A 13,864-nucleotide genomic window follows, 5' to 3' on the forward strand; every position below is an offset into this window, starting at 1 on the left:
ACTGTTATCATCTGCGAATGTGTGCATGTCGTAACAGTTGTTTAAAACTTCCTGAATACTGTAGCTCATATTGATCTTAGCTTCTCCAAGCTCCCACGTACTACTCAGAGTGCAATGATATTTATTTATATGTATTTATAAATATTTAGGGCCTAATGGTTTGGCGCACATTTTGTCAGTTCTATGAATACAAAATGAAAACAGCCCTCAAAAAGTTTTAAATTCAGAAGGGTGCACTCATATGACATTAAAAATGAGAATACTGTGGGAAATGATAGAAATAAAAAGTTGATAGAAATAGGCACAGAGCCTCTTGCGAAGAAGTAAACTTTTCTTTTTAATTTTTCTTTCTGCATTTTTGTCAGGTATTCAGTATATTCTCAATTCATTGTAACCATTTGTTTACATGTCTATTTAAAAATATTATTGGTAGCATAGAATAATGGTAATAATATAGATCTCCTTGCTCCAGTACAAGTGCAATGTACAGATTATCTTTTCACGTTTGGAAGTTTTCAAGCTATATTTGCAAATTCATTAAGCATTTTTTTTTTTTTTGTACTGGGGATTGAACTCAGGTCCTTGCGCTTACAAGGCAGACCACCAAACCACTGAGCTAAATCCCTGACTCACAGTAAACATTTAAAATGAAAAGGTCAACATTGAAGTTCCTTCCACACAATTACAATTTTTCTATTTTATATTAAGTTACAATTTTACATTGATCTTTCTAGTGTTTCATTTATATTATTAGACCATCCAGGGATTTTTTTAAAAGTTAGTTTGGAGAGGGCAGAGGTATGGGGAAAAAATGAGAACCAAGACTTATCATGAAAGGTACAAGATCCCAATGATGAATGTAACTTACTGTATATCTAAAAGGTACCAATAAACTCAATGAGGAAAAAAATAAAATAAAAGTTAGTTTGAAGAATTATAATTGTTTCAAATGTTCTTCCTCTTTGCAAAAGTTTAGTTGTTGAATATTTAAGTGACTTCTATTATATGACCATAACAATTTTTTCTCTTTCCCATTGATGCTAATGTTTCTCAGATATTTGTAATGAGTCATCAGAATTTTAGATATCTTTGATTCAAAGTGTACATATTTAAAAATATAATGAAACTCATAAGTCATTCTTCCTAAAGTCATTTTTATTGTGCCTTTGTGAAATTAATTCAGGTCATTTCAGCTGCCTGGTTTTGAGGTGCTCAGCTGAATGTTTCAATCTCATTTACCTATGTTGAGTGTTTTGCATATTGCTTCCTGCCTTGTAGCTGTTTGTTGTGGTTACATTTGGTCTTAAACTGCAGGAAGGGTTATTTAGCTGCCCAGTCAACATTTAAAATGGACTTCCATTTTCCAAGACAGATGGTGACAAACAAACCCTTGGCCTGTACTGAGTGCCAGGTTAATATTACAAAACCCGAGTATAATCCAGTGTAAGAAATCTGAAAATTAAATTATAGCCATGAGCTAACTCGTGCATAATCAAATTATTATGCAGAAACATTTCATATTGTGTTCACTGGAGCTCTCAAGATTTATTTGAAATCAAATGATATTTCCATAAATATTTGCCGTGCTCATTTGACCGAATAAAAATTGAAAGTTAAGCTCATATTTTTATAGAATGACCTCTACTTGGGGATGCCCCATCAAAGAACAGATTTAAAATTTAAAGTGTATTTGCCAACATTTGAAATTCCCCAAAGCTCAGATTAATTACCAAATGCTCCTGCAAGCTCAGCAGCAATAGACTCCTGAGCTCTATAGACCTTATTTTGTACAGAATTGGCATGTTTTTTTTAACTGTATAAACTCTCTGTAGACTCTCATTCACAGCATTCTTACTTCTTCAAGAAAAGTTCACTTTATAGTCATTAAGTTTTAGTCTAGGTCTATAATACATGAACCATGAGAAAGTGTTAGAAATTATCAAGGAAATTTGACTAATATAAATAAATTGCATAATTAATTTACGTATAACTTAAAAAATGAATCATAATGCACTGACTCTCACAGTAATTAATTAACATATACTGAATCTATCTGGAAGTAAATCTGTCCTTGGCAAGGGTTAGTGTTAGTCCCACTTCTCATGAAATTCATATTTGAGTCTAGCACAATGCAGAGTTAGTTATGGGAACAAAGCTTTGCACAAGCTTCCAGGTGAGCCCAGAAAATGGACCCAGCATTTTCTGAAGAGGGGTGCATATCAAGGAACAATACAGAAAAGTCAAGACTGGAGCTATACTGAACAGTAGTTGAAATACTATGAGAGAAGGGGATCTGGAAAATGAAGAGGTAAACAGGGATTAAAAGGCAAGGCTCTATAAAAGGAGGGCATAACACCTACCCAGGAAGGTTGATGTAGTCTCCAGTTAAAAGGCTTCAATATGGTTTGAGGTAAGCATTTATTTTGGAGAGTGAGGCTAACATAGAACTTTCAATTTTAAATAACATTACATTTTAAAAAAATCTTTAAATCTTTAATTACCTTCATTTTTTTAGTTTCTTTTTATTGGTATATGTTTGTGATAAATAATAAATGCATTCATCTTGGGGAATTGGTACATACAGATATTACATCTTAAACATTTTCACTTCTGCTACACCTTCCTGCCCTCCTGTCTCCTCTTATCCTCAGATCCCTTTTCCATCTCCACAGTTTAGCTACTGCTTCTTTCATCCATCTTTTATTTTGCTCTTTAAATTATCTATATTTGGGCTTTTTAATGTAAGAGAAATTATGTGATATTTAACTTTTCTTTGTTTCATGCATTTCACATAGCATTATGGTCTCAAGATGTATCATTTTTCCTGAAAAGGACTCAAATTTATCCTTCATTGTATACGTACACCACATTTTTTAAATCCATTCATTTGTTGATAGGCCTGTAGGCTACTTCCAGATTTAGCCATTATGAATTATGGTGCTATAGACATAGGTATGCATGTGTTACTGTAATATGAGTTCTTTAGATCTTTTGGGAAGATACCAAGAAGGAGAGTTGGGTCAAATGGAATGTCCATTTCTAGCATTTTAGAACATGTCCATGCTGATTTACATAGTGACTGTTCTAGTTTATATTCCCACCAACACTGCTGAAGTTTCCTCTCCTGCCACATCACCAGCCTCGGTGGATTTTTAGCCATTCTTTCTGTAGTAAAACGGAATCTCAGTGTTGTTTCGATTTGCATTTATGTTGGCCAGAGTTGATGCACATTTCTTATATATTTCGTCTGTACTACTTCTTCTGAGAAATGTCTATTTATTTCATCTGTCCATTTTTTATTATCTTTTATTTTAGGGTGTTGAATGTTATCAAAGTACTTATATATTCTTGCTTGTAGTTTTCTGTCAGAGGAATAGGTGGCAATTTCTCTTTTTTTTTTTTTTTTCCATTCTGAAGGTTATCTCTTCATGGTCTTGTTTCATTTGGTGATAAAAAGATTTAGTTTGATATAATACCATTTATTTTTATTAGTGTTATTTTTTATGCAATTAAAGTTCTGTTCAGAAAGTCTCTGCTGCAGCTGGGGATTTAGCTCAGTTCCACCGCCTGCCTTGTAAGCACAAGGTCCCAAGTTCAATCCTAAAAAAAAAAAAAAAAAAAAAAAAAAAAAAAAAGTCATTGCCTATGTCTATGAATTCAAAAGCTTTTACCTATTTTATCTTAAAGCAGATTCAGTGTTGCTGTTTTAGTATCTAAGTCTTTGATTCATTTTGACTTGAATTTAGTACAGAATGGGAGATATATGTCTATTCATTCTTCTTCATATAGATTACCAGTTTCCCCAGCACCATTTGTTAAAGAGACTCTCTTGTCAATTTTTTTTATCAATGATTGGATGGCTGAATGTGCCTGCAGTTGTTTTTGCATCCTCAGTTCTGTTCCACTGCTCTGCATATCTGTTTTTGTACCAGTACCGTGATGTTTTTATCACTATAGCTTGGTAATATAACTTGATACCTGGGATTTTGATGCTTTCTGCTTTGCCATTGTTACGCAGGATTGAGTTTGCTATTCCTGTTATCTTCTGGTTCTATATATGTTGTAGAATTGGTTTTTCTAGTTCGGTAGAGAATAATGTTAATATTTTGATTGGAATTGCATTATATCTATATACCAGTTTTGGAATTCTGACCATTCTGCCTATCCAGAAAGAGGGGTGGTCTTTCCATTTTTTTTTAACTTTTTTTTAATGGAGTTTATTGGTACAATCTAGGTATACAATACAGTTACATTCATCATTGGGATCCTGTACCTTTACATAATAGGTCTTGCTTCTCATTTTTTCCCCTTGTCCCTGCCGGGTCTTTCCATTTTGAATACAGTCTTCAGACTCTTTTTCTGAGTACTGTAGTTTTTATTCACTTCCATGGTTAAGTTCATCCCGAAGCTTTTTATTGTCCTTTATCTAAAGCTCTGGTGAATAAGATTGTGTTTTTTATTTCTTTGCTGGTGGGCTCTTTGTTGTTATACAGAAATACTATTGATTTTTACATATTGATTTGTATCCTGCTACTTTGCTCAATTTGTTTATTCGGAGAATTTCATGCTGGAGTTTTTCCTATGTAAAGAATGATTTGTACATGGATAAGGATAATTGACTTCTTTTTTTCTATATGTATTACTTTTATTTCTTTCTCTTGCCTGATTACTATGGCTAAAATTTCAAACACTATACTGAACAGAAATGGTGGGAGTAAATACCCTTTTCTTAAGTTTTTATTTCATGTGCTCCAGAGACAGTGACATTTTAAAAACAGAATTATCTCTTCAGTAGTTTGTGCTCAGATCTTTCCAGTGGTCTGCCTGCTTTCTTGTTCTTTGCTTCTGTCTCCATGCCTCTCTTCTTATTTGATCTCTCTTCATTCTCCTTTGCCCTCTTTATTTTGCTCTGTCCTCTCTCTTCTCTTTTCTTCCCTCATTTTAGTTTTGTCCTCTGTAGAATAATTTATGTTGCTTTGGTTGTCTCTGTCCAGTCTGATACTTTTTAAAGTTTTAAGTATTTAGTCATATGCCAACATACCTTTTGAATTTGACAGTTAAAAGTGTTTTTGAACCTACATAGTTTAAAATAAAACTAGTTTCTTTATATCCAAAACAGAAAGGAAAGCAGGTAGTTCATCCAAATTATTTAAAAATATAGAAACAAGAATAAAATGTTCTTTTTATTAAAGCAAATATTTTTCTCTGACTTTAGATAAGTGACATAAAACAACTTCTCATCAAATTAGGAAATATCACTCTTTAATGTTTCCTAACATAATTCCTTAATAAATACTTATATTAATGTTAAATATATATTCCAAGATTTTTATATACCTGTGATTTAGCGAATATTTTGTAGACTATCACATCTTATTCTTGAAATAAATTACATTGTTTTGTGTTATGCAAAACTTCTGCAGGATTTGCAGACTTAATAAATGGCAGATTACTAAAGAGAGAGAAATTTTAGCCATTTCTGTAAGAATTAAATCAATTTAAGTTTGAAGACTGAAGAATGCAGTGAGGGTGTATTGGGGGGATTCAGAAAAAGAAATCTCAGCTTTGAAACAGTGTATATTATGGCAGGGAAACGAAAATGTTACTTTGAAAGGTTCTGTAGATTTCACTTATTATGAACTTGGTCATTAAGTTTTACCTTCTTATTGAAACTTATGTCAAATTTCATACATACTTAATGCTTTTATTAATCAAAGACTGTATATTTGCATGATAATCCTTCAATTATTATTGCTGAGTTTTAGAGCAGGTTCCTTGGCAAATTTGAACCCAGGTATCCTATTTTCAAAGCCTTTAATAAAGTTGCTTGTTAATATGACAATAGCACTTGGTAGGAACAGAATAATGTCTAAATATTCATTGTGGGGCCTTTCGTAGATTTTGAAGTACTTGTATTTAATTGCATTTAAAGACATCAGGCCTTAGAAAGTAGTGGATGAAAAGATCACATCTAACTTTTTAAGTGTAATTCAGCATATTTGTGTCATAATAAAAAAGAATTTAAGCACATTATAGTCATATTAGTGATGGTATTGATTTTTAAAGACTTTGTCAATTAAACTACAATATAGTTCCATCTGAGCATTCTCTTCACTTTGTGAGATATTCAAGAGTCAGTGTTGAGTGAATACTGAAACAGTCTTTCAAGCACAGTTGCCTTGTGATACGAGTACATTCACTAGCCATTGTCTCTTGATAGACTACTGAGTCTAACCTCATTATCTTCGATCGGGAGCCATGATGAAAATATCACACTGAGTGCCTTAAACAACAAATGCTTATTTCTCACATTTCTGAAACTTGGATGGTCTAAAATCAAAGCACCAGCAGAGTATCTCGGGAGAACCCTCTTCTTTCTTTGCCTATAGCTAGCTGTATTCTCATTGTATCCTCTAATGGAAGAAGGCGCTCCTTTCTTGTGTTTCTTTGGGCAGTAATCTTATATATCTAAGTTCAGCCCTCATGACGTAATTACTTCTCACAGTTTCTACTACAAATATCATCATATTTGGAATTAGGTCTTCATCATTTGAATTTTGGAGAGACACAAGCATTCAGTAATGTCTAGATTTCTAGAATTTATAATAGTGTGTTGGCTAAAATAAATTCAAAGCAGATCAAACATTACTGGTATATAAAAGCTTCTATATAGAAGGATTTGAGTACAGCAGGACAAAGAAATCAATATAAATGAACTGAAATTTGTATTCTAGAGTAGGTATAGAATCCTTGTTTTTTTATCTATAAAATGTTATCTAGAGGATCAAAGAAGAAATGTCTAAACATTAATGTTTAAGAATTAGACATATGGAAAGTAATTCATATGTAAACTAAACAAATATCAAATAGTACCCAAAGAGACACAATGAAAAGTAAAGGTATTTTGATGATTTTTACTGTCTGCCCTATGGTAGATTAAATAGCTGCAAAAACATCCTAATTTTTAAAAATTGAAAGTTAGAAAATCTGCACAAAAACCAAACATAATTGTAATGGCATTTCCAAGCTTGCAGGAAACAGAAAAATTCCTTAGTGTGAAAAAACTGAACTACAAGATGGAAAGAAGTTTGATTCTTAATCTATATGTGTATCTGCTGAGTTCAGTAGAAATACAGATATTATCTATGCAAAGGATTGGAAGCTAATCATGAGACAGGTAGTAAATAGCAACTAGGAACTAAAATGCCTACCTATGGCTGGTACTTTCTAGAACACCAAATAATGTAAAAATCTTATTTATCCATGAATTGGTCCTTATTCTTGAAAGCAGAGTAAAATTAAGTACATTCTAAAAGTCATGAGAACATGGAAAAAACTGTGACTAACTCATAATCTTGAACACCAATGAACAAAGGAAAATTCAAATGTCAGATACATGAGGAATTAATAAAAATATAGCTATTAAGAAAGCATGGTTTTCTTTTCATTGTTTGTTGATACTTTCTAGGGATACAATACAGTTCCATTCATCATTGGGATCTTGTACCTTTACGTGATATAACTTGGTTCTTATTTTTTTTCCATACCCTGCCCTCCTTCCACCCCCTCCACCCTTCACTAATTACAAAGACTTTGTGTCCATTTTTTCCTTTACTCATATTTTTTTCTTTTCCCTTCTTTCCTTTCCCGTACACTGCCCACTTCCCCTACTCCTTTAGATCTTTTCTTCCTATTTCACATTATCAGTTATACAATTTGAATCTTATTTACACTTTCAGTTTTTCACACTGGAGAAATTCTTCAGTATTTACACTTGTGGTCCTGTTTATTTATAATATATTTTTTCTTGGTACATTTTAGGTATAAAATGCATTTACAGTCATCATTGGGATCTTGTAACTTTACATGACTTATCGTGGTTTTTATTTTTCCCCATTCCCCTAGCCTCAATTCACCCACTGCACCATTCCCTATTTACGAAGACTTTGCTTCCATTTCTACCTTTTCTCTTTTCTTTCTTTTACCTTCTTACCTTTTCTCTACCTCCTTGCACTTCCCCTACACCTTTAGACCTTTTCTCCTATTACACAATATCAATGTACATTTTGATCCTTATTTACACTTTAAGATTATCATACCAGAGAAATGATAGGATATTTGCACGTGTCCTATTTATTTCAAGAGTATGTCCTCATTGTGCATCCACTTAGCTGTAAATGTCTAGTTTCTTGTTCTTTATGGCTGAGTAGTATTCCATTTTATATATTAAAAAATCTTTATCCGGTCTCCAGTTGATGGGCAGTTGGGCTGTTTCCAAGTTTTAGGTATTGGAAACTGTGCTACTATAAACCTGGCTACTCCTATATTACTGTGGTGTGATTCTTTCATTTCTAGCAGAAGATTAGGTGGGTCAAATGGGACTTCGAACCCTAGTTGTTTAAGGTACCTCCATATTGATTTCCTCAGTGGTTGCACCAGTCTGCGCTTCTAGCAATGGAGAAGGGTTCCTTTCTCCCCATACCCACACTAGCATTTATTATTGGTTGATTTATTGATAGCAGCCATTCTTCCTGGGGTAAGGTGGAATCTCAGTGTTATTTTCATCTGCATCTCTTGAATGACCACTGATGTTGAACATTTTTTCACATATTTATTTGTTGCTTTTATTTCTGTGTCTGGAAAATGTCTGTTCATTTCAGATGCCCAGTTTTAATTGGGTCTTTATATTTGGGGGGTCTGATTTTTTTTGAGTTCTTTATTCTAGATAGTAGACCTTTGTCTGAGGAACAGCTGGTCAAATTTCTTTCCCACCTTGTAGGTTGTTTCTTAGCTCTGTTGGTGGTTTCTCTTGCAGTGCAGAAGCTTTTTAAAAAGATGGGATCCCAGTTGTTGATTCTTTCTGCTAGTTCCTGTGCTACTGAGGATTAGATCATAATGTCTTTTCTTATGCCAATGTCTTCAAGAGTTCTGTGTAGCTTATCTTCCAACAAGTTTAGTATTTCTGTTTTTTTTTTTTTTCCTCATTGAGTTTATTGGTACATTTTAGGTACACAGTACAGTTACATTCATCATTGGGATCTTGTACCTTTACATGACAGGTCTTGGTTCTCATTTTTTCCCCTTGTCCCTGCCCTCCCTTCACCCCTCCTCCCTCCCCCTTTACAAACACTTCATTTCCATTTCTTCATTTTCTCATATTTTTTTCTTTTCCCTTATTCCCTTTCCCCTACTCTTCCCACTTTTCCTACACCTTTAGTTCCTTTCTTCCTATTTCACATTGTCCATTATATCGTTAGGATCTTATGTACTATTATAGTTTATTCCCACCAGAGAAACTATTTGGTATTTATGCATGTGTGACTTATTTATTTCACTTAGGAGTATATCCTCAATATGTATCCATTTTCCTATGAATGAATCTAATTTCTCATTCTTTTTTTTTTTTTGTACCAGGGATTGAACTTGGGTCCTTGAGCTTGTGAGGCATGTGGGCGGGTGGGAAGAACCACTGAGCTAAATCCCTGACTAATTTCTCATTCTTTATGGTTCAGTAATACTTCATTTTATAGAAAAAAACACATCTTCTTTATCCAGTTTCCAACTGTTGGGCAACTGGGCTGTTTCCAAGTTTTAGCTATTACAAACTGTGCTGCTATAAACATGGGTGCGCATGTATCTCTTTGATATGATTCTTTTAATTCTTTTGGAAAGATACCCAGCAGAGGGGTGGCTGAGTCAAATGGAATCTTTAGTCCCAGCTCTTTGAGGTATCTTCATATTGATTTCCATAGTAGTTGCACCAGTCTGCACTCCCACTAACAATGGAGAAGGGTTCCTTTCTCCCCACAACCCCACCAACATTTGTTATTGTGTGATTTCTTGATAGCAGCTATTCTCTGTGGGGTGAGGTGAAATCTCAGTGTTGTTTTCATCTGCATCTCTCGAATGACCAGTGATGCAGAATGATTTTTCATGTATTTATTTGCTGTTTTTACTTCTTTGTCTGAGAAATGTTTGTTCATTTCAGATGCCCATTTTTGAATTGGGTCTTTATATTTGGGGAGGCTGATTGCTTTGAATTCTTTATATATTCTAGATAATATTCCTTTGTCTGAGGAGCAGTTGGTAAAAATTTTTTTCCACATTGTAGGTTGTCTCTTAGTTCTGTTGGTTTCTTTTGCAGTGCAGAAGTTTTTTAATAAGATGAGATCCCAGTTGTTGATTCATTCTGCTAGTTCCCTTGCTACTGAGGATTTGTTCATAAAGTCTTTTCCTATGCCAATGTCTTCAGGAGTTATGCCTAGGTAGTGTTTCTGTTTTGATAGATCTTTAATTCACTTGGATTTTAGTTTAGTGTATGGTGAAAGATAGGGGTCTAGTTTTAATCTTTGGCAAGTTGAAATCCAGTCTTTCCAACACCATTTATTAAAGATGCTATCTTTTGATTGGCTCCTTTATCAAAGATAAGGTAGCTCAGTACATCTGAAGTTATTTGTGAATCTTCTAATTTGTTCCACTAATCCTAGAGTCTGTTTCTTTACTAGTACCATATTTTTTTTTTAACACAGTTGCTTTCTAGTATAGTTTCAAATTGGGGATTGTGATACCGCCTGCCATGTCCCTGTTGCCTAGAATTGCTTTTGCTATTCTAGGTCTCTTCTGGTAACAAATGGATTTTTATATTGTTTTCTCTAGTTCTGTGGGATATACTGTTGGGATTTCAATCAGGATTGCCTTGAATTTGTATAGCAGTTTTGGAATTATATCCATTTTCACTATATTGGTTCTTCTTACCCAGGAACAAAGGATGTCTTTCCATTCTCTTATATCCTCTTCGATCTCTTTTTTTAGTGTTATAGTTCTCAATGTAGAGGTCTTTTGTCTCCATCATTAGATTGATTCCTAGATATTTCCTTTTTTGTGGAAGCTATTGTTAAAGGGATTGTTTTCCTAATTTCTCTCTCAGTGAGCCTGTTATTTGTGTACAAGAAGGCTATTGATTTTTGAGTATTGACTTTGTATCCAGCTACTCTAGTGAATCTGTCAATTAAGTCTCAAAGTCTTTTGGCAGAGTTTTTTGGGTCTTTTATGTAGAGTAACATATCGTCAGCAAATAATGATAGTTTAACTTCTTCCTTTCCTATCTTTATTGTTTTTATTTCTTTCTCTTGTCTAATTGCTGTGGCTAATGTTTTCAAAACAATATTGAATAGGAGTGGTGAAAATGGACATCCTTATCTTGTTCTTGATTTTAGTGTGAAGGTTTTCAGTTTTTGACCATTGGCTGTTGTTTTTTTTTTCATAGATAGCCTTTAGCAAGTTGAAATAAAGACCATCTAGTCCAATTTTGTGCAGGGTTTTTTTTATCATAAGTGGATTGAATTTTGTTGAATGCTTTTTCTGTATCTATTGAGATGATTGCTTCCCTTTCAATGTCATTGAAACGTTTAAAGTGTAGCGGCAATAAGCTGCTGGATATGAACCACCAATCATTCTAAGAGTCTGTTTAAAATCCACATGTTTAATAGTGATAAATAAAATTCTATTTGAGATGGAAGAAAAAGAATAGAGACAGTAGTTCCTCTCCAAATGTTTTATAGAATTTAGCAGTGAAGCCACGAGGACTTGGGCTTTTCTTTGTTAGTAAATTTTTAAATTATATTTTCAATTCACTGAATATAATTAGGGTGTTTAGACTTTTTTATATCTTCTTCATTCAACTTTGGTAATTCATATGTGTCTAGAAATTTGTCCATTTCTTTTTTTTTTTCCGTTTTATTAGAGTACATGTTCTCGAAGTAGGTAATGATGATCCTCTGTGTTTATGCTGGATCGGTTGTGACTTCACCGTTTTCCTTCCTGCTTGCCCAGATTTGAGCCTTTTATTTTCTTTTTTGAAAAGATTGGCTAAGGGTTTATTAATTTTATGTATTCGTTCAAAAAAACCAACTCTTCGATTTGCTGATTTTTTTTTTGTATCATTCTCAGTCTCCATTGCATTTATTTCTGCTCTGATCTTTATAATTTCTTCCCTTGTATGAGATTTGGGTTTTTCTTGCTCTTCTTTTTCTAGAAGCTTAAGATTCATCATTAGGTGGTTTATTTGAACTCTCTCTGTTTTCCTAGTGTGGGCATTCACTGCTTTGAATTTCCCTCATAGTAGTGCTTTCACTGTGTCCCATAAATTCCTGTGTGTTATATTGGCATTCTCATTTATTTATAAAAACTGTCAAATTTCTACTTTAATTTCCTCTGTGACCTATTGGTTTTTCAGGAGTGAGTTGTTCAATTTCCATGTGTTTGTGAAGTTCTTGTGGTTTCTTTTGGTATAGATCTCCAGTTTAATTGCACTATGGTCTGATAATATATATGGGATAACTTCAATTCCTTTGCATTTACTTAAACATTTTCTATGAGCTAGTATGTGGTCTATTTTCAAAGTGATGGTTTGCAGACAAAAAAAATGCATACGCTGATTTTGTGAAGTAGAACACTGTAAACGTCTATTAAGTCTATTTGTTCAAATGCTGAGGTCAGTTTTAGTATTTTGTTGCTAAGTTTTTGCTCAAGATGATCTGTCTATTTGTGATAGTGGGGTATTGAGATCCCCCACTACAATTGTATTAGTTCTTATTTGGTTTTTCATGTCCATTAATATTTTGAATATTTGGGAGCACTAGTGTTTGGTGTATATATATTGATGACTGTCATCTCTTCTTACTCTTGGGTTGTTCCCTTTACACAGATTTAGTGACCTTCTTTGTCTTTAATTAGTTTTGGTTTGAAATTTACTTTGTGTGCAAATAGGATAGCTACCCCTGCTTTTTTCTGGGTTTCTGTCAAATGGAAAACTGTCATCCATCCTTTTATTTTCAGTCTGTGAGATTCTTTTGAAACTAGGTCCATTTCTTTTATGTAGTATATTGTTGGATTTTGCTTCTTATTCTATTCTGCCAGTCTATTTCTTTTGATTGGTGAATTGAGGCCATTAACATTGATGGTTATAACTGTTATGTCTTGAATTATCATTGTCATTTTATTGTCCTGTTTTTGCCTCATTTTAGTTTTTCCACTTCTCCCTTAAATTTTGTACCTTGCCTATGAATTTACTCTGTTGGGCCTCATGAAGTTGTGACCTTCATTGTCTTTTTCTAGGATATTGTTTATAATTATTTGGAGTGCTGGTTTGGTATTCATGAAGTTTCTCGGGTGTTATTTGTCATGGAAGTATCTTATTTCCCCATCTATTTTGAAAGATAGTTTTGCACAATACAACCTTCTAGTTTGGAGTTTGTTTTCTTTTAGGACTTGAAATATCTCACTCCAGGTTCTCCTTGACTTGAGAGTTTGTGTGGAAAAGTCTGCTGTGATTCTGATGGACTTTTCTTTGCATGTGATGTTTCTTTTCTTAAACTGCTTGTAGTATTTTGTTCTTCTGTTGGGTTTCTGAGATCTTGATTATGATATGTCTAGGTGTAGATTTTTGTTGTTGTTGTTGTTGCTGTTGTTGTTTATCATGGCTAGTTGGAGTCCTATATACCTCACTTATCTGTATGTCAGATTCTCTTGCTCTATCTGAGAACTTTTCTCTTATTAATTTTGTGAACAGTTTTATTTTAATGTCATTTGTAATTTCTCTTGCTTTTTCATTGACTCCTATCAGTCATATTCTTCTTTATATCATCCAGGAGCTGTTGGATTAATTTCACATGGTCTCTTTTTATTTTTAACAGGTCTCTTTTTTTATGGTTCTTGACTGCCATTCTGTCTTGTACATCTCATATTCTGTCTTCAGATTTTTTCAGTCTGTTGTATATATTTTCAATTGAGTTTTTTTTAATCTCCTGGATATCTGTTTGAATGTTTCATGGATTTAATTTCTTTCCTATGTTGGGCATTCATG

Source organism: Fukomys damarensis, unplaced genomic scaffold (assembly GCF_012274545.1).
Source record: "Fukomys damarensis isolate Sample0158 unplaced genomic scaffold, DMR_v1.0_HiC HiC_scaffold_11, whole genome shotgun sequence".
Lineage (NCBI taxonomy): Eukaryota > Metazoa > Chordata > Mammalia > Rodentia > Bathyergidae > Fukomys > Fukomys damarensis.